A 21,892-nucleotide genomic window follows, 5' to 3' on the forward strand; every position below is an offset into this window, starting at 1 on the left:
GTGTCAGCGTGCACGTATGTGTACTCGGATCTGTGGTCGAGAGAGGAGAGCGAGAAAGTGCGGGAAGAGCCAGAGACGCAGCGAGAATGGCGAGCAAACAAGAGTCTGCGAATTGCGAGCGACTTGAGCGGTTGTGCGATGTGTGGTATTGAGCGGTTGCGCGAGTGATATTGTAACCTAGTTTTCTTAGGTAAATACAAGCTTCCTTTTAGATTTTCTTAACAGTGCGTGAGTCGTGTGTTGTGTCTTCTATCATATTTCACCTTTTTACGGCCATATCTGCGACACCCTAAATATTACCAAAAGCAGGATAGAGGACGCTAACATACACAAGTTCATAAATTCCATGCTTGGTGCTGAAGATACAAATGTGGATTCCTCGAAATCTATTGCCGGTACCCGTACGAGCTTTCCCACTGCAAGAAGCAGAATTAAGAAGCAAGTTCACAATTTAAGTGAGTTTATTTCACTCAGCATACACTGAACACCTGCATTTGGCAGGTGTTTCAGTGTATGCTGAAGGCCAGCCTGCGTGAAGGCCACGATGTCTAGGGCCACGAGTCTAGGACTCATCAACCTGTTCCAGGGCTCTTTGACAACCGTGATATTTACTTCTGTTGTGTGTGCGGTAGTGACGGTGTGGTAGTCCGTACGTGTTGCTAGTTCTGCTAGGTGCGCACTTAGTTTTGTGGTTTGTGTGCCCGTTCGGCAACCTGCTCAGATTCTTGCGCTTGTTCGTCGAATACTTCACTTTACATGCGTAGTAGCATCGAACTCGTATTACCTGAGCTGTTAAATGCGCGGTACTTAAACCACTACATCATTCAAAAAAGCTGCCGACCATACAGGCATCGCACAATATAATTTCGATGGCTATCCATTTCAAGTTTCTTGATTGCGCTAGATGCAGAGATGAGTCAATCACGGTCCATAAATTCACTTTCTATAGAAAGTGTCCATGTGACACCCGCATGCTCAACCGAGCCTCGCTATTCGCTTTCATGGCTGCACGAGCGATGAAAAAACATTCGACTCCGAGCGTGCGGCTAGCACCCCAGGGTTTCTGCGCATGGAGCAACAGTCTCGCATGTGTAAATTAACTGATGGCCAGGCGGTAGCGACTACCGTGAACAGTAGGCCATCGGGCCCGCGAAGAACACGAGAACATGCTGAGCCCTTAGCCCAGAACGAACTGTAGTTTATTGTTTCCCAAAACGGCCACCCCGTCGCTGTGCCAGGTTTGCACAGCTCAACACAACTATCAGCGCCGCGTGGGGGCGCTGCATTTGAACCAACATTGTAACACTCCTCCCCTAGGAGTGTTAGGAGGAAGACTACGAGGAGTACCTATTCCCCGGTTTCCTAGTTCTTGTGCCACGTCGCAACTTCGGCGTGCTAGGCGTAGGCACGACAGAGTCACTGTTCCCGTGCACACCACTGTAGAGCATAGTCCCGTCACTCTCCGTGGCGCAGCTACTCTCAGGGAAGCTAGTTTCAGGTAGCGGTTCCTGATGAGGCACTTCTGGAACAGTTGGCGCATGATGAAGCGGCGGCTCCAACTGTGGTGGAGCTGCAACGATAACAGTTTCAGGAGAGGCCAATGTTTCTGTCTGCACAAGGCGCAAGTGGTCGCTGTGTCAGTTTCTCAAGGTGCCATCTTCAAAAGGGCACTGGCTGATGATGGAGTGCCGTCCACGACACTGGCAGGCACCCAGGGTGTGCCCCTGCGAAAGTTTCGCACGTACACATCATCACCTGGCTGTAGTGATGGAGCCTGCCCAGACCCTCTGTCAGCATACAACTTCTGCTTGAGTTGTTTTAGGAATACAGATGCCTGCAGGCTTGGTGTGAAGACATCCAATGGAGTCTTGAACATTCTTCCTGTCAAGAGTTCACACGGTGGCCGACCTGTCACTTCATGTAGCGTGGTCCTATAGTGGAACAGAAACCCGGAGATGTGCCTTTGGAAGTTCCCAGAACCAGACTTCTTGAGTTTGTTCTTCACAGTTTGTACAACTTGTTCAGCTGCGCCGTTTGAGGCAGGGTGATACGGCGGTACAAGCATGCGGCGTATTCCATTTCGAGTTAAGAACTCAAGGTACTGGGCACTGGTGAAGGCAGGACCGTTGTCTGAAACTATGACATCAGGCAGGCCATGCTGAGCGAATGCAATTCTCAATGCAGAAATGGTAGCTTCTGCAGATGTGGAAGACACAGGAAAGACTTATATCCACTTTGAGAACGCATCCACAATAACCAAGAATGTGTGACCTAGAAATGGTCCCCCAAAACCAATGTGAAGCCTTGACTAGGGTCGCTGTGGAAAAGGCCACGGCGTCTGCTGAATCGGCTGTGCAGCTCGATGTTGAGTCTGGCCCGTAGCGCAGCTCTTCACGCTGTTGGCAACATCATTGTCAATGCCTGGCCACCAAACATGGCTCCTGGCAATCGTCTTGCTCTTCTCGATACCGGGGTGGCTAGCATGAAGAACATGTGCCCGCAATGACTTTGCGATCACTACTCTTGATCCCCAGAGTAGACAACCCTCCTGTGGACCGAGTTCTGAGCTTCTAGAATTTAAAGGGTTTCCACTCTGGTCCTTACTGGGAGGCTTTCACCTTTCAGAAGGGCAAGAACAACATGGCCCAGAAGTGGGTCATTTCGTGTGGCTTGGGCCACAACACCTGGTGAAAGGAGTCTCGGTTATGCCTCCTCTAGCAAGAAGATTTCAGCAGGTCGTGGTAATGCAGTAGTGTCAGTTGGGAGAGGCAGTCTACTAAGAGCATCAGCGTGGCCGAGCTCTTTGCCAGGCTTGTATACAAGTTCGTACTTGTAAGCAGACAGCTTCATTGCCCACCTGACCACTCGAGGCGAAGCTTGTATGGGAACGGGCTTGTTTGCACCCAGCAGACCAAGAAGTGGCTTGTGGTCAGTGTGTGCTTCGAATGAGATGCCCCACAAGTACTGGTGGAACCGATCCACACCAAACACTAAAGCCAGTGCCTCCTTGTTGAGTTGACTGTAGTTTTGTTCTGTTTTTGACAAGCTCCTCGAGGCAAAAGCAATGGGATGTTCCCCGCCATCAGCATCTTTGTGCACCAGAACTGCACCTATACCTTAAGGCGATGCGTCACAGCTGAGGCAAACAGGCCTGGCAGGGTTAAGACACAAGAACTGGAGCTGATGTCACCAAGTGCTTGCAGGCATTGGATGCATGCCCCCACTCCCATGTCCCCACTCCCACTGCAGTAGATCATTTTGTTGAGATTACGGCCACTTCGTGAGCAGTTCAGATTGTTCTGGATTCTACACCACTGCTAGCGATAACGCTAGAACGTTCGATGGCGAGAGTATAAACACTATCACATTTCGCCGCTTGTCAGTTGATCGACAGCAGAGGCTGCGTTCTCCACTATCGGTGCAAGTGTGCTACCGTAACCTGACTGTTTACCGGGCACAGCTTCGCCCAAAATAAACAGTTTGGTCTAATCATCCAGTCTCCTGCCTTCAGCCACGTCACTGCTCCGTGACAATATCTACCGCTTACTGCTGGCGATGGGCATCTTGAGGTGAACTATCGTGTTTTCAGTCATACCAGCGAGATGGCACAATGAGCCCTTGTCGCCAGATCGTCAGAATGCAGGGACACGCGGTTTGACCTCCTACGCGAACTTTGCCCTGCGGAGAAGGGACGCTCTAGCGCTCGCTTATATCGCGGTGGGGACAATCATACACCTTGGGCTTTCATCAGAACGATTCTGTTGCAGTTACGGGGCGCACAAAGGTCACTGAAATCGTTCACAGCCTCGGTGTGAGAAAAGGGCGCGCTTTTCAGACACAACGAAGTAACAACAGATGCACTTACATTCGAATTCATCTGTAGATGTAAGTACATTTCGTCATTTGAGCGTGAAAACGCGGGGCAAGTTTTAATCTGCTGGCCATTTTTTGCGTGACCTTCCAATTTGTTGCTATCGCATTCAACGCTTCTCCTTTGCGTCGAAGCCATGCTTTTTCCATTTGTTTGTGCAATGTGATAGTTGCTTGTGCTGTGCCCCCTCTCTGTGCACCTTCAGAAAAGGTATATATTTGGGCGATGTGAGTGAAATTAAACAAGTTGAAAATCTTGTGCCCTATCATTTGCGCTAGAAATATTTTATTATTATAGTCCGTCCAGTCTTTCCCGTGTGCTGCGTACTTCTTCGCTGTATGCACCAACTAGGCCCCCAATAAGTCCTATTGAGAGGTTACGCGAGCACCACTGGAAGGTTAGATGACTGCTTTTTATAATAGATGACACACTCTGCCGATAATCAGATTAATCGACAGTCGACGACTGTTATTACCGTTGTCAGCTTGCACACTGGCTCTTCATTCTGATTAGGCACAAGTTCCTTTTATTAAAATCAGGAGGACTACAGATTTCTGGCAGAAGCCATATATTTCAGTAATAACACTGTTGTATTTAAAGAGTTATTTCATTTAGTGATATCATTGCTGCAGTGAAGCCTATCGTATTGTGATATCATTGTGACATTTTATTTGGGTGAACTTGTGCCCGTCATGCTTGTATGCGTATGTATGCGAGGCAACTGGTAGCTAGGCAGCGGCACATTCAGGTTTTTTCCGAGACAGGGTCAGACACATTACGGCTAGCTCAGCTTCCCTGTCAGAGCATGAACGACATTGGTTACCACATGCAAGAGGCAATAAGGTGTAAGGCAGAACTGAGCTAGAATATTTTTACTATCTTTTCCTGAACAAGAGGTCCCACACAAATCTATAGCAGGGCAGCAGACACGGTACGCGCACACACAGCTGTACGTCAGCACAAAAAACACAGCACACTCTGATGTAGAGAAGGACTCCAGTCTGCTGACAACAGTTCCGGCACAGACCACAGCACACACTGCATCTTCTGCTGCACTGGTCACACCAGTCGATGAGTATGCAAGAGAGAAGTATACTTTTTGTTAAAAGCATTCCTGATTTTAAGCATGCAATCACTTTTTTAGTACAACATCGAGCTTATAAGCTATCAAACATTCCACGTGCAAGGGCTAGCCTGAAATAATAGAAGTAAATCAGAATAATACAGCATGATAACCGTGTGTAAGGAGATGAGAACCCTTTTGAAGATAAGTTCTAGTACATTGAACATTCATGACCAAGGTTTAGGCTTGACATCTATTCACTTGCAAATGTTTGGCATACTCAACTATGCTACCAAGAAATTCTGATAGGAATGATTTCTGGAGCATCTAGTCTTTTATTTTGAAGCACTGTGGAGCTGCAAGAATGTCCGTTCTGGTGACCTTCCAGGTTGGTACTTGTGCGTCTGATGAAGAAGATCATATGTGATGACATCACATGATGAAGTGATCTAATGACAATGAATAACCTCGTCAGACTTTTTTTTTTTGACCGAACAATAAACAATATTGGTTCAATAAAAACGTACACAGTGAAATAATGCTTCATATGAATCTATGTAATCCAAGAATCATTATTGAATTCAGTTAACACATTTATGCTCAAATTTTTTTTAATGCAAGACATCAAGAAAACTCTAGCATGCATAAAAAATGCTTAAATATGCCAATTCAGAAAAATATTATAATTTATAGGCGAGTTGCAGCAGGACTCACAAAGGATGTCACAGCGAGGTCTTGAGATGGGTGACACTCTGAAGTGGAATTACGGCTGGCAACTCTAGACCAGTTAGCTGTGGCTTTTTTTTCATAAGAGCGCACACTTAAAGTACAGTGATGCGGCCGTGAATTGCCCTCGAGATCTTGGAGTGGCGCCCTCTCGTGCTTAACGTCAGTTTGCGAACTCCACTCTCTGCTGCTCTGCAGATGCCGCTGCTCCTGTGCACGAATCATCTGCTTCAAGCCAGAAATTTGTCGAACGAACAGTCTCGCGAGGGTCAAATAACACGTGCAACGAATGTTTTTGAGTGCAATTATGAATTTGTTTTAGTTGCGGCCCAATCCGCAGCGTCGAGAAACCGCCCATATGGCCGAGGAGCACGCCGATGCAGCTAACCGCATTTCTGGTAAGAAGGTGAAACTACGTGTGAATGTTCTCGCTCGTCATCTGCAGTTTCCCACCGTGCGATACCAATTAGTCCGGGTGTTTTTTTCGAAGAAAACCTCAGCTGGTCTCCTCATGTCGATAACCTCACAAGACGCATCTCACGCTTAATAAGCATTATAAGTAGAGCGAAGCAACTTTTGCCACCGTGGCTAAAAATTCAGCTATACTTCGAATGAATTGATTGCCATTTGCAATACTGCCTCCTTGTGTGGGGAACAACAACAACTGTCTTATCAACAAAAACTGATCTTAGAAAGCTGCATATTTTACAAAAACGTATTTTGCGAGTTATTGAAAATGTGCCATATATAACTTCCTTTGCTCCACTTTTTAAAGCAAAAACATCATATTAACAATGCAACATATACTGGAGAAGAAGCCAAGCATTGCAATATTCCAGAAAATGAAGTGATGGCAGGACAGCTTTTATCGACGATTTCTGAGGAAAGAACACACAAAACTAGAAAAACTATACATGATAAAGGTTTCATGCGAACTAATTATGGTATGCAAAAACAATCTTACGCTATAGCAGATTTCTTAAACCATCATCCCACCGTCATAAACTTGGTACAGGAAACGATGCACATGAAATGCTTCAAAAAAAGGTTAACTTCATACCTAATTGTACATTAATGACATTGCAAGTGGTGTACATCCCAACATTGAAGTGCGATTGTTTGCCGACGATTGTATTTTGTTTACACGCGTCAAGACTGTCTCTCACCAAACTTGTTTAAATGATGCCTTAAACATTATTCACAATTGGTGGGCAAAATGGGATATGGAAATCAACCCTAAGAAGTCTGCCTGCATGACAGTCTCAAACAAGAAAACGCCTTTAATGTTTGACTATACAGTGAATACTAACCAAATCAAAAGATCCACCCACATTAAATATCTTGGTATGACAATTACAGATACACTAAATTGGAATGCACATATTGACAATATCTGCGGATCAGCGCAGCGGAAACTTGGACTACTGAGACGTAAATTAAGAGGTGCTCCTCCTGAGGTTAAACTTCAGGCGTACAAAACTATTGTTCGGCCTAACTTAGAATACGCTAGTATGATCTGGGACCCGCATCACCAATATCAAATAGATAAACTGGAGCGTGTTCAGAGGCTAGCAGCGCGATTTATTTTTTCCGTTTATGAGAGGAGACAGTCAATAACAACCCTGCTCACTGAGGTTAAACTTCCTCAACTTGCCATTCGCCGAAAAATCACTTGACTAAAGTTTTTATATCAGCTTTATAACAATAAGCTCAATTTAAACCATTCTCTCTATTTGTGTCCCCCAGGAAGAGTCTCATCAAGAACCAATCACCCACACGTAATTATGCCCTACACACCGAGAATTGACACATTTAAAAACACTTTTCTTGTCAGAACGATTGTTGGCTGGAACTGTCTTGCCGCCGATTTCTTTGAAAATGTAGACACAGTTCAATCTTTTGTTGGTAAATTAGAATTGTCATTGTATGATGTAGTTCCCACTCTGTAACAGCCCGACAGGGCTTACAGTATTGTGAATAAATAAAATAAATAATTTCAATACAGGAATATTCCGTTTTTTCCCTTGCTGCAGTCTATACTTGAAAAATCTTTCTGTTTTATGTGTATATAAAACAATGTATATATCTATAAAATCCTGCATATGTTTTGCCTAAAGTTGTATGGTATATGTAATCTTTTGTATGTATTTTTGATTCTTTAACTTGTGGGGTCTCGAATGGCCGAGAGCTGCTCTCTTGGAGTCAAAGGGCACCGTTGACACGGTCGGTACAAACCAGCTAACATACATGCATTTATTTAACTAATTTAGACGACGATATCGTCCGCCGAATCGGTACATCAATCGTGATCAACCCACTAGGACATTCGTACACAATATGACCATGCACTTCATGACAACACAACCAACAACACGACAAACACAATAACACAACCAAAGCGCGTCGCCAACGCTTGACTTACCACGAGGGCACCCAACACGCAGGCCCGCAATGGCCCGCGCCGAGGACCCATGCTAGAGACAACCGTTTGCGAGAACCACCACGCGCAGAAGAGACTCGCTCAACTCTCGCCCGCCACCAAGGCCTCCCTTCCACCAGGGGTCACCGCCGGCGCTACCACTCTACCAACAGTGGTACTCAACAGTGGTACTCAACGTATTTCGAGGTTGTCACCCCCGAAATACGGCTTCTGTGCGAGACACATGAGCCACGCGGCGCAAACAACTTTACAGGAAGTGTCAGCACCCCTACAAACTGCTACTGATGTTCGAGTTATGTGTGTCTAGAAAGGGGTGAGCCACTCAGTCAGGCACTTGTGCCTTTTTGTCACCTCTCCTAGACAGGACAAATGCCCACATTATTTGTCTTTATCTGAAATAAAGTTGAAAGTTCAATAAGCGAGCCTTTGTCCAGCATCTACAGGCAAGTAGATACAGCTTGCGAAACGTCGCGGTATCGCATTGACGGCGCTGTGACAGCGGTGTGTGGTATACGACACAGGCCACGCTGTTGATTACGTAGTTGAGGCCGGCAATAGAGATTGCATCACTGTCCCTGCTATATGGTCTTGCAAACACGTGGACTTTCGAACCCGCCTGAGAACGTCCCTGTGGCGATCGAGTGCTACTCAATGGTGAAGAACTGCTTTTTCCTTTTTCTGCAATGCAACAATAGTGACAGTGAGCAGGAACATGATTGAGAATTGCTGATTTTTGCCACTCTGGCAATTGCAAACAACACATGACATATTTACTGCATAGCATCTATTTAAATTGCTGCTTCGGCAGTCAATCTACCATTTGTGACATCTACTAGAAATGCAAAGCAGCATCAAATTACCAAATCTAAGGGAATTGTGCTCGGATTGAAGCTATGACATCGGCGGGCACAAGCTCACGTTGTATCGCAGTAAGAGGAGTCTTGAGTGGTAGGTACTGGTGCGACTCTCAGGAAGGGGGCAAGTTCTGCCTTATTGCACCCCCTAGCCAATATCAATGACTGCAGTTTGCCTCAGTAACGTTCGTTCAGTGAGAGCGACATCACAAAAGAGTCCATATTGATACCACACAGGGTCATCACTCGGGTATGATATGCGGGGTTTAACGTCCCAAAACCACCATATGATTATGAGAGACACCGTAGTGGAGGGCTCCAGAAATTGCGACCACCTGGAGTTCTTCAACGTGCACCCAAATTTGAGCACATGGGCCTACGACATTTCAGCCTCCATCGGAAATGCAGCCGCCACAGCCGGGATTCGATCCCGCGACCTGCAGGTCAGTAGCCGAGTACCTTAGCCACTAAGTCACCGCGGTGGGGCATCAGTCGGGTATCAGAATATAACAAAAAGTTATCACTGATTATACATACCGTGCACAAGGCCACAATCATTAACGTGGCAAAAGCAAGCTGGGTTAGTTTGCATTCACGCACGCAGCGTAACGAAAAGCTTAAGGAGCTTCACTTTCCCTCGCCGCGGTGGTTTAGTGGCTAAGGTACTCGGCTATGAGCTGCAGGTCGCGAGATCGAATCCCGGCTGCGGCGGCTGCGTTTTCGATGGAGGCGAAAATGTTGTAGGCCCGTGTGCTCAGATTCAAGTGCACGTTAAAGAACTCCAGGTAGTGGAAATTTCCGGGGCCCTCCGCTACGGTGTCTCTCATAATCATACGGTGGTTTTGGGATGTTAAACCCCACATATCAAGCTCCGCTTGAAGTTTCTGCATTGCCTTAGGTGACAACCTCTAGTGAATGTGCACTAAACAGTGACAGCAGGTTTCGCTTACAAATTTTTGGTAAACAGTGTGCTAGGCACGCACTTGTCTTGATAATTAAAATATGATATATGTACGTACACCAACCAAATAAAGCAGTTGTCACAGATGTTCTGTGCTGCTAAGCTGCGCTCACGAGGCAAGCTTGTCGAAGGTGATTTGGAGTCTGCATCGTCGGCTCCTTGTCTAGGGGCCTTTGCGGTAGGTTTTGGGACGGCACCTCACCTGGTGTAGGTCAGCTACACTTGTAGCATGCATTCAATAAATGGCTGAAGTGCTGGCCAGGCGCTGAAATATCATTGCAAGCTTACCGAAGAGTGCACATAGGGCAGATAAAGCAAAAGTCACTGTCAACGAAGTGCTTGCTGCACACGGTCGGTGAAGGCTTGGGGCGCTTTCCCTTTCTGAGTTTGACAATCCACTTCTTTCCCAGCTTCGGGTCTTTAGTATAGTTGTGAAAGGTAACGCATTTTTTTACGGGTGGGTGATCATGTAGAGGCATAGAGCAGTACTTCACCATTGCGCAGCACTTGAAGCGAAGACAAGTGACCGCAGTTTTAAGAAACAAAACGCTGTGCTTTTAAAATGAGCCTTAAAAGCGGACACCCACGATTGTTATAACAGCATCAGTAGCCACCAAACACGGTATAACCAATATAAACGAGCTTCGAAGCTCTTTTTTGAGCTTCGCCATGACGGTGGTTTCTATACACGGTGCCGTGCCTCCAAAGTGTGCAAATCCTCGGAAAGTGACGTCATACAAGCACGGTGCACAGTGCCGCCATCGGTCGCACACTAGGCCAATAGAGATGAAGGGTTTATTTGAATACAGTTCAAGTTTACGAACGGCTCAAAATGCAAGGGTGCGGGTCGCATCAGGCAACCTACGTTGCGGGTGAATTAAAACACCAACTAAATTTAACGCAACGGGCTGCATGGACACGTAAGCATAAATGCAGGTTTTGTGAGGGCTACGTAAGAGAAAGCAGCATATTGCAGCATACAACAACCAAAGTATCACGGTAGTTTAAACATGCGTGCCGGTGTGGGCGCATACAGTCAAACCTCGTCAGTGCATACCCCTATAGGCATACTAACGGTTAAAAGGTAGTTGCAACGAATCCCCGACCGAGTCTAATAGAGACTAATGCATTTGCGGACCGCTTAAGTCATGTTCGGCCTATGCTTACCGGTTAGTACGTACTAACTGTACTCAGCAATAACTTTGCAGACGCCACAATGCGCCGTGAATGGCTTTCTGTCATGTTGATAAGTGCAGAGATCAGCTGATAAGTCATTTTGACTTCCGCGCAATTGCGGAGATGACAGCGAGGTGGCGACCACCAACAAATGCGCCGGTATGACTTATCGCCGGCAGAAAGATTCATCACAGTAAACATCCCCAGTTTTTTGCTCAGGCACGTGTGTGGCGAACTGTCACTTAAGCCCTGCTGCACGCTTTAAGTAGACGACTACCTGAATGCGATGGGAACACGCTTCATTTTTCGGGAGCGTGTAAGAGGGCGCACCGCTTTACAGAAACGCAAGCAGCTCGCTGTCGCATAGTTTAGCATTGCAGATTGCAAGCACCGTACAGCGAAAGTAGTGCTGTTATTACCATGCTGCAGGCTTTTATTTAGCAATAGCCCAAATGCGCCTCCATCCTCTACCAAGACTGCTAGCACATTGCAGAGAGCACATTGCTTGTGGAAAGCTCTTCATGCACCGTTAATCCAGCAGGCTACTCGGCAAATCTGTACATGGCCTGAAGCGGAGAGGGTGTACTCTACAGTAAGCGGAGCGGCAGTCTTGGTGTGCGCAGAGTGAGCGAAGCATCGCACGCAACTAGCCAGGCAGTAAACGGTTTGGCTCTATGCGACTGTAACGCGTTTTAAAAAAGAAATCTGCGTCAGTTTTCACTTAGAAACAGACCGCGAAACAACTGTATTACGGACAACCGATTGTGTCCGTTCTGTCGCTGTACTATGCTGCATATCCCAGATCCTAAAGTTTCGAAATGCTCATCAGCGTTGCCACGGTTGTGCGAGAGTAGGAAAATTTTCTGTACTTTGGCTAAAATAAATAAATGGCTTTGCGGTGGGCATTTCAGGCAATATTTCAAGTGGCACTGAGTTTCGTCCTTTGTTGGCGGCGATTGCGCATGCCAGGAGATGAAAATTTGTAGCTGGTGGTTAATGCGTAGTACGTTTAATGCGTAGTTATGCCATTGTCCCGGGCAGGTACGTATTGATGGGGTTTCACTGTACACCGGCGTACGTTAGGCCACCCGCAAGAAAAACACGTTCGATAGTAGTCATAATATATAACTAGCAAGTGATAAATGAATTAACTCTTTAACGCTAAAATTACAAAATGATCTACATAACATTCCAAGCTCGTGTCGCATTAACTCCCTCAGTATTAACCTTACAAAAACTAAGTTCATGATATTCTACTCAACTAACTTTTGGCCTACGTAATTTCTATTAAACTACATGACATACTCATTACTCCTGACACTGAACACCACGGGCAGAGCCAGAAACGTTTTTCGGGGAGGGGTTCACTGCGACCCGACTTGGGGGGGGGGGGGGGGGGGAGGAGGCATCAGGCGTCGGCTTTCTTCTATGATGCGACTATCGGTGGTAGTTTGAGCAGAATATGTACATGCATGTCAAAATCATAAGGCTCCCCCCACCCCGCTTGTGAAAAAAGTAAGTAAAAGTAAAGTAATGGCAGTAAAATATGGTAAATGACATGTACAGTGACCGTTAGGAGGAACAGCCTCTCGTCGCACTATTTAATGAGCTTGTCTTCGAAAACGCATCATTGCGATGACCCGTTCGTTCGGAGCAGACATCGCTAATAGTTAAACTAGTCCTCATCAGGGCGAAGTGTGTTTCACAAGTCAAAGACAGCACTGCTTACAGGATTGAGAGGCATATGCAGCATCTTTTTGCACATTTACAACTACATTTCGATTTTTCTTACTTTGCTGAGCGAATAATTTCTTACTGTTGATACTTGTGACTGCATACCTATGGGAATAATTTTTATGTTAAGCTTTATATGTCAAGCAGCCATAACGCTGTGATAGCTTTTAGTCAGCATTTTTTTTTTTTACTTTCTGCACGCACCCGAGCATGCTTGCGACACGCATTGAGCAATTTTTTTTCATGTTATGCTGCAGGTTGGCAACACCATTCACACGCGTTATTTTTCAGGCGAACTTTCTCGCAACCTGGATTGACAATACAATTGCACCGTGACTTTTGATAGCAATGAAAGACTCCAATTGTGGAGGTTTTATCGTACAATCTGCGAGGGCAAAGTAATAGCCATGGAGTCTCTTCTTTGGCGATGACAGCAGGATCTTCCCAGTTGTTCACATGGCTTGTGGACGGCAAGTGCATTTTATGTCACATTACAGTATTTTCGTAACCTTGTCTTGAAATAGTCTCACCGAGACAAACATCTGTGCAAACTGCGTGTGAGGTTTTGTAGACGACACCTGAATACTTCTGCTCTAACTCGTCCTTGACTAATCAGGCTGTTTCCAAGTTTTCGTGCAGATATATGGAATACCTGATGTCGTTGGAGTGCCACACTGAATTGACGCTCTTTTCTTTGCTGAAAGATTGCTTGGTTGGACCTGTCGTGAAAGTTGAATTGATGGATGGGTAGCCACATATGGTGAGCTTCTCTACGTCTCTTCCTTGAAAGTCTGCTGAGCCTGTTGTATGAGTGCCGAGACGACAGAGTGTTTATTGCACAAAGGATTGAGCAATCTAAAATTCATACAGTGGTTCGAATGTGTGCTTTCCTGTAGACAGAGAACTACAAGCGGCGATGTTTTTATTTTACGAGGACCTCAAGGAAAGAGAGGCAGCTCTCTGCTTCTTCGACAGTAAATTATATAGTCCTCGACTGAATTCAGCTGAGCTGTATATACCAGCAGGGCCGCACATATTGAAATGCAAAAGGAAACGTCAATATACCACAAGAAAATGTTTGGTGGGGCAGCAAATGAGGACAAAGCATGACTCTTGATTGCTTCTATGGCAAGGTTTGCGACAGACACAGACGCACCAATGGCAGTTCCATGTACCTATCTGTCTATAACACTTGTTCCAGAACGCGAAGCAAGTGTTCTACAAGCAGAAGCGAAGAAACCTCGTCAGGTCTGCAACCTGTTCTTCTTGGTGGTGGCCCATGTGACTCGAGGGTAGCTGTGCACACTTCAATGGCAAGCTCAACTGGTACGCTCGTGGAGACTTTACATCAAAGGACACTACCACTTTGCCTTCTTTTAGTGACAAGTCGCACACCTTGTCAATAAAATCGGCAGAATTTTTAATAAGCGCCCAAGTTTGTCCAACAAGAGGGAACAGGATTCTGTACAGATAGCCAGACAACTTGAATATTGTGAAATCGACAATAGGGAGCAAGGGCACATCAGGTTTACATATCTTCAAAAGGCCATATGGAGCGGAGCCATTAGTGCACAGAAGTCAGTAATACACAGGTTTGTGTTGTGTGGCACCATGCAGAAGATGTCAGCTATTTCTGCAGATCCCTTTGAAGCTTTGCTGCTTATTCAGACAGGCTTAATACTCTCCTCCTCCAGAGGTGCAGACATTTTTAGTCATGTAGTCTTTGGTGTCAAGTGAAGCACTAGCCTTGCCTTTGTCGGCACAGCTTTGTGCACCTGGCAACGATTTCGTTTAGTTGCAGGGCACACAACAATCACTTCACTTGCTGCACAGGCCCCGTTTGCAAAAAATAGTGCGCTTTTCAAACACAGCGAACTAACAACTTGGGTACTTTTTTGTTTGCACTCATACCTGTACCTGTGATTACATTTCGTGCGTACTTTTTGTTTAAACAGCACGTAAAGTGTCGACCTGTAACCGTTGTAAGTTACATCTCGTCTTGTGTGTTGTGTTTTGGTGAGTCATTTGTGCATGAGCAGCGTGCAGCACATTTTGATCTGCTTGCTGTTCTCAGCGACACATTCCAAGTTGTTGCTATCGCATTCATTGCTTCACCCTTTCTGCGAAACTGACTTCTTTCTTTTTGTGTTGAAATGTCTTGCCTGGCGAGCCTCGTTTGTCACCTGCTGTGCACCCCTGTCAACAAAGTACTGTTGACAACTCAAGGGTATGCAGGCCCTGCACTGTGCAGTGCCTTGGCGAAATTCCAAAGGAGGTCAGCATATTCACATGGGTTATATTGCCACCATTAAATCAAGAGTGCACATTTTCATTGTTTGGTGTCTGAAGAAAGCGTTTTTTGAAGTGCACTCCCACACGACCATGCAACATTTCCTTAGGGTTTTAAGTTTTCCCATGAGGCATTTAGCAAGTAATTTTGGATGAGCCAGTTCCGGATAATTTGGCTTAACAGCTTCAATACCAGATGCTGAAAGCTGTTCTTCATGAACGAATGGTTCACCATAAAACTGGGGTTCGTTGAATTTACACCACGTTTCGGCCTCCTTCGGGCAAAGGCCGTGGATGGCCGTGGATGTTATATTTAGAGGGGGGAAAAAGTATCGAGAGAAACAAATGACTTATTCTAGTTCAGAAATGACCGTAGATTTCAAATAATGTAAAAAATGACTTAAAAATATTTTTGCTCGCCCTATTCTCTTAAAGTGAAGCCTTTGGTGATTAAATGTTTGCGCTTCTTAAGAAGCAGGTTCTACCAAAAAATTCAAGGATGAGTGGCTTACAACTGTTTTTAGATGAAGAAAACCTGCTTCCAACTGGTGGGAGACTACAAAACCTCAATGAAAGCCCGTTGGTGCTACCTGACAGTCATTATTTAAGGTTTGTTCAAGCTTGATATTTCTTCATCCGCAAAATGCATAGAGTCAAAACTGCAACATTAAACCACCTGAGAGAGCACTTCTGGGCCATAAGAGCTCAGCGAACACTAAATTTTCGAATAGTTAATCTACATTGTCATTTTTACTTGTGCATGAACGACAGCGATACACTTGTACAGTAAACCTCTGTTAGGAGCAGCTTTGTTAAGACTAATTCTTACTTAAGACGAACAGAATAGGAGTGTTTGTTCTCAAGACGAACCACGTAACAGGCCTCTTCTGTCAAGACTAACTTTTGTAGCAACCAACCACGACGGGCATTCTGCGCAACAAGCGAGTCTTCATCGGGGGAGGCATTCAGGCGAACAAGAGAAACCAAAATAAAAAACACTTCCTAGTGCAAAGAGTCAAAGCGAATAGAAAGCTGATTGCGACGTGGAGGAAGAAAGCCAGATAAGTGGAAAAGAAGAGTCAGCACATAAAGCTGGTATCTCTCTCACCACTAGCCCGTAGGTAGAAAAAGGGCCGGCTTTATCGGAAAGAAAGCAACAAAAAGCATTTGTCCTTTCGTATTCCCCTCACGTTCTTCAGTTCCTCAACAAGAGTACAGAGTGAAAATACAAGAGCTTGGATAGAGGGGAAAATGCAAGTAAAATGGGATGAAAAGAGTGAAATAAAAGTGAAAACGGGAACGAAAATTGTCTCCACATTAGGATCACATGAAGTGGATACCACATATGCGGCACTAGCACTCACATCAGAGGAGTCACATGCATTGTCATCGCCATCACACTATAGCACCTCAGCACATGTTGTGGTTAGTTCGCATTGTTTTGCACAGAGCCTGTGCGCATCGTACCTGTTCCCAGTGAAATGTAGCAAATTGTGATGCTTCATTATATATGAAAGTGCACTACAAAGGAAGGCCAATTCGCACACTAAATATAGCTGCTTCGTGTATTTTTCGTGTGCCCGACGCCTGTGATCTTGAGTAACGTAAACGGAGATCTTCACCTGCATGTCATTCAGGAAAAGTTACTACGGGCCGAAAATAAGAAAATATTTGAACCTCAAAAAGAAAAAAAAATAAACTACTTGGCGTATATTGGCTTTGTCAAGGTAGCGGTGTGCAATGAAGGCATATCCAGAAGTGGCTGCAAAGTTAGTAAAACAGCCTCTCAGAACGTTAACAGCCAGAAAAATAAATTTTCCATCCTTTGAAAGAAAATTCTGCTTGTCTCTTTCTTTTCATTATCAATTTCTAACCATTAAAATAGGGTGATGCTACAGTTTTGTTAAAATATGGTAGCAATTCATTCATGAGAATACTTATTAGAAACCGCGAAATCGAGTACTTGTGCATCATCATCATCACCCTGACTATGCCCACTGTAGGGCAAAGGCCTTTCCCATGACCCGCCAATCAGCTCGGTTTTGTGCTTGCTGCTGCCACTTAATATCCGCAAACTTCCTAATCTTATTGTTAAAATGTTAGCTCAAATGCAGCGCCCCCACGCGGCGCTGATAGTTGTGTTGAGCTGTGCAAGCCTGGCACAGCAGGGGGGGGGGGGGGGGGGCGTTTTGGAAGAATAAACACTGTTCTTTCTGGGCAAAGGGCTCAACATGTTCTCATGTTCTTCATGGGCCTGATGGCCTACTGTTCATGATGGTCACTACCGCCCAGCCATCCGTTAATCTACTCATTTAACAACTGGCGACGAGGATGAAAGGAAGTTTCGTGTAAGTTTTCGTTCCCACACCGTGTTGCCATCTGTTCACCATGCCAAGTTTCGGCAACCTCGAGCCGTTCGAGGGGAGAGGAGACGAGTGGCCCTGTTACGTGGACCGGCTTCAAGCATTTTTCCTGGCGAATGATGTTGCCCCAGACAAGCGTACTGCCGTGTTCATCAGCTGTGGCGGGTAGAAAACGTATGCTTTGCTCCGCAATTCGGTCAAGCCCGCCAAGCCCAGTGACAAGACGCTGGACGAGATTCTTCAAGTTCTTGGAAGCCATTACTGTCCGAAGCCCTCTGCCGTTGTGCAGCATTTTCATATCAACTCGCGCGTTCGCGCGGAAGGGGAATCCGTCAGCAATTTCATCGCAGCACTAAAAAGCCTGTCCGAGCACTGCAACTTCGGGGCTGAAACTCGAAAACATGCTCCGTGACCGCGCCGTGTGTGGCATAGACAACGTCGATGTCCAGACAAGACTTCTGAAAAAACTGGACCTCACATTCGACGACGCTGTGCAGACCGCCCTGGCAATGAAAGCAGCAAAAAAAGGACGCAGGTGAGATAGCGCAAGCGAACACAAGCGGGGCTTTCTCAACACCGTGTCTCGTCAGGTTCTGGGGGCGTCACCTGCTACCGCTGCGGAGACGGACATCTCGCATCGAAATGCAAACATGTGAAGACAATCTGCAATTACTGCCACAAACGAGGTCATTTGGCGAAGGTGTGAAATTCGAGACGAAGGGACAGCCAAGCCCAAAGCAACAGCCCTACCAAGGCCCGTTCATTCTTGGCTTGCAGTTCACCGTCGTCGAGTAACCATCATCGTGTTAATACTCTACACAAGCAGGACGCCGCTAGCACCTCCGCCTTTCACCGTCACTGTTGACGTTTGCGGCAAGCCGCTTCGCATGGAAGTGGACACGGGAGCAAGCGTCTTTATCATGGCCAAGTCGCGCCTTCTTCAGCTTTTGCCTTCGGTTCCTGTGCAGCCGTCACAAGTACTTCTGCAAAGCTATTCCGGGGAACTAAAAAAGGTTCAGGGCAAAGCCGACGTCAGCGTGAAGCTTCATGGCAGGGAGGCCGACCTACCTATTTTTCTGACCAGAAACGGATCGCCCACTCTTCTTGGACGCAACTGGATGCGTGAGCTGGGCATCAGCATCTCCGACCTTGATGTGAACATCCACGCACTTTCCGACATCAAACACCTAGTCCAAGATTACGCCGAAGTGTTTGAAGAAGGCCTGGGTACATTCAAGGGTGCTAAAGCTTCTCTACATGTTCGTTCAGATGCTCCGCCTCGGTTCTTCAAGCCACATCCACTGCCGTATGCCTTGACAGATGGAGTAACTCAAGAAATCCATAGACTGAGAATAGATTCCATTCTTGTTTCAGTCAAAACAGCAAAGTGGGCTGCACTTATTGTTCCTGTGACCAAAAGGGATCGACGCATCAGAATCTGTGGAGACTTTGGTGACACCATAAACTCAGTGGCAACAGTGGAGCAGTACCCCATTACAAGGATCGAGGACCTGTGGACTGTGCTTGAAGGAGATGAGAAATTCACAAAATTGAATTTGCGAGATGCGTACCAGCAAGTTGTCCTTAACGAGGCCTCTAGGAAGTACGTCACCATTTCGACGCATATGAAGTTATTTCAATACACCCGGTTGCCTTTTGGCGTCTCATCTGCTCCTGTCATATTTCAGCGCGAGATGGAGAACTTGTTCAAGGAACTGGCACATGTGCCAGTCTATTTCGACGACATTCTTGTGACTGGCGAAAATGATGCTGAGCACCTTCTCAACCTTCGTGCTGTGCTTAGCAAACTTCAGCAATCTGCCCTCATGTTGAAACTTGAAAAAAATGCAACTTCTTCGTGCCACAAGTTGAGTATCTCGGGCACATCATCAGCAAGAAAAGCCTTTCCCCGAATGTTGACAAGGTAGCAGCCATTCTGCATGCTACTGTGCCTCAGGATGTCAGGGAACTTCAGAGTTTCTTGGGACTTGTCAACTTCTACAGGCGCTTCTCGCCCAATCTTTCATCCCTCTTTTCTCTACTGTACTTGCTTCTTTGTGAAGGGAAGAAGTGGCAGTGGGGACAAGAACAACAATATGCATTTACTGCCTGCAAGCACTTGGTGACATCAGCTCCAATTCTTGTGCATTTCAATCCTGCCAGGTCTGTTTGCCTCAGCTGTGACACATCACCTCATGGTATAGGTGCAGTTCTCGCGCAAAAACATGCTGATGGCCGGGAACATCCCATTGCTTTTGCCTCGAGGAGCTTGTCAAAAGCACAACAAAACTACAGTCAACTCGACAAGGAGGCACTGGCTTTAGTGTTTGGTGTGGATCGGTTCCACCAGTACTTGTGGGGCATCTCATTCGATGCACACACTGACCACAAGCCACTTCTTTGACTGCTGGGTCCCAACAAGCCCGTTCCCGTGCAAGCTTCGCCTCGAGTGGTCAGGTGGGCTCTGAAGGTTTCTTAGTTCGTATTTGTATACAAGTACAAACTTGTGTACAAGCCTGGCAAAGAGCTCGGCTACGCTGATGATCTTAGTAGACTGCCTCTCCCAACTGACACTACTGCATTACCAAGACCTGCTGAAATCTTGCTAGAGGAGGCATATCCAAGACTCCTTTCACCAGGTGTTGTAGCCCAAGCCACACGAAATGATCCAGTTCTTGGCCATGTCGTTCTTGCCCTTCTGAAAGGTGAAAGCCTCCCAGTAAGGACCAGAGTGGAAACCCTTTAAATTCTAGAAGCTCAGAACTCGGTCCACAGGAGGGTTGTCTACTCTGGGGATCAAGAGTAGTGATCGCAAAGTCATTGCGGGCATATGTTCTTCATGCTAGCCACCCCGGTATCGAGAAGAGCAAGACGATTGCCAGGAGCCATGTTTGGTGGCCAGGCATTGACAATGATGTTGCCAACAGCGTGAAGAGCTGCGCTACGGGCCAGACTCAACATCGAGCTGCACAGCCGATTCAGCAGACGCCGTGGCCTTTTCCACAGCGACCCTAGTCAAGGCTTCACATTGGTTTTGGGGGACCATTCCTAAGTCACACATTCTTGGTTATTGTGGATGCGTTTTCAAAGTGGATAGAAATTTTTCCTGTGTCTTCCAGATCTGCAGAAGCTACCATTTCTGCCTTGAGAATTGCGTTTGCTCAGCATGGCCTGCCTGATGTCACAGTTTCTGACAACGGTCATGCCTTCACCAGTGCCCAGTACCTTATTTATTTATTTATTTATGAATACTGCAACCCTAACATAGGGTTTTGGCAGGGTGGATATACATTTGATAAGTTTACAAATCGGCAAACAAATAAATATAAAACAGGTAAGGCATTTACACACTTTCATAACGAAAAAAAACAACAACAACAGTGGTTTGTAATAAACCGGCATAAGAACATATAGAGAAATGAGTGCTAAATTCAAGATGATCACAAGTGGTGAATGGTTACAGTGATTGAAATAAACAACAGGAGCACATGTCATAAAAATTAGACACTCGCTGCTTGAGTTCTCAACTCGAAATGGAATACACCGCATGCTTGTACCGCCGTATCACCCTGCCTCAAACGGCGCAGCTGAACAAGTTGTACAAACTGTGAAGAACAAATTCAAGAAGTCTGGTTCTGGGAACTTCCAAAGGCACATCTCCAGGTTTCTATTCCACTATAGGACCACGCCACATGAAGTGACAGGTCGGCCACCGTGTGAACTCTTGACGGGAAGAATGTTCAAGACTCCGTTGGATGTCCTCAGACCAAGCCTGCAGGCATCTGTATTCCTAAATCAACTCAAGCAGAAGTTGTATGCTGACAGAGGGTCCGGGCAGGCTCCATCACTGCAGCCAGGTGATGATGTGTACGTGCGAAACTTTCGCAGGGGCACACCCTGGGTGCCTGCCAGTGTCGTGGACGGCACTCCATCATCAGCCAGTGCCCGTTTTGAAGATGGCACCTTGAGAAACTGACACAGCGACCACTTGCGCCTTGTGCAGACAGAAACATTGGCCTCTTCTGAAACTGCTATCGCTGCAGCTCCACCACAGTTGGAGCCGCCGCTTCATCATGCGCCAGCTGTTCCAGAAGTGCCTCATAAGGAACCGCTACCTGAAACTAGCTTCCCTGAGAGTAGCTGTGCCACGGAGAGTGACGAGACTACGCTAAACAGTGGTGTGCACGTGAACAGTGACTCTGTCGTGCCTACGCCTAGCACGCCGAAGTTGCGACGTGGCACGAGGACTAGGAAACAAGTGAATAGGTACTCCCTGTAGTCTTCCTCCTAAGAGGGGAGGAGTGTTACAATGTTAGCGTTGATGCAGCGCCCCCACACGGCGCTGATAGTTGTGTTGAGCCGTGCAAGCCTAACACAGCGGGGGGGGGGGTTGAAAGAAAAAACACAGTTTGTTC

The 21,892-nt window shown here is 46.3% G+C and overlaps 1 protein-coding gene across 2 annotated transcripts in view; it reads right to left on the minus strand.

The window, feature by feature from the left end:
• Positions 1 to 4,728: 4,728 nt before the first annotated feature.
• Positions 4,729 to 21,892, minus strand: part of cni (protein cornichon) — a 104,979-nt gene continuing 87,815 nt past the window's right edge. The window contains exon 6 of one of the 2 annotated variants that reach the window (XM_037418120.2): positions 4,729 to 4,921. The gene's annotated coding sequence lies outside the window, so the exon portion shown is untranslated. Of the gene's footprint in view, positions 4,927 to 21,892 lie in introns of both variants that reach the window. The other variant, XM_037418119.2, reaches the window with a different exon arrangement.

Source organism: Rhipicephalus microplus, unplaced genomic scaffold (genome assembly GCF_043290135.1).
Source record: "Rhipicephalus microplus isolate Deutch F79 unplaced genomic scaffold, USDA_Rmic scaffold_12, whole genome shotgun sequence".
Taxonomy (NCBI): Eukaryota; Metazoa; Arthropoda; class Arachnida; order Ixodida; family Ixodidae; genus Rhipicephalus; species Rhipicephalus microplus.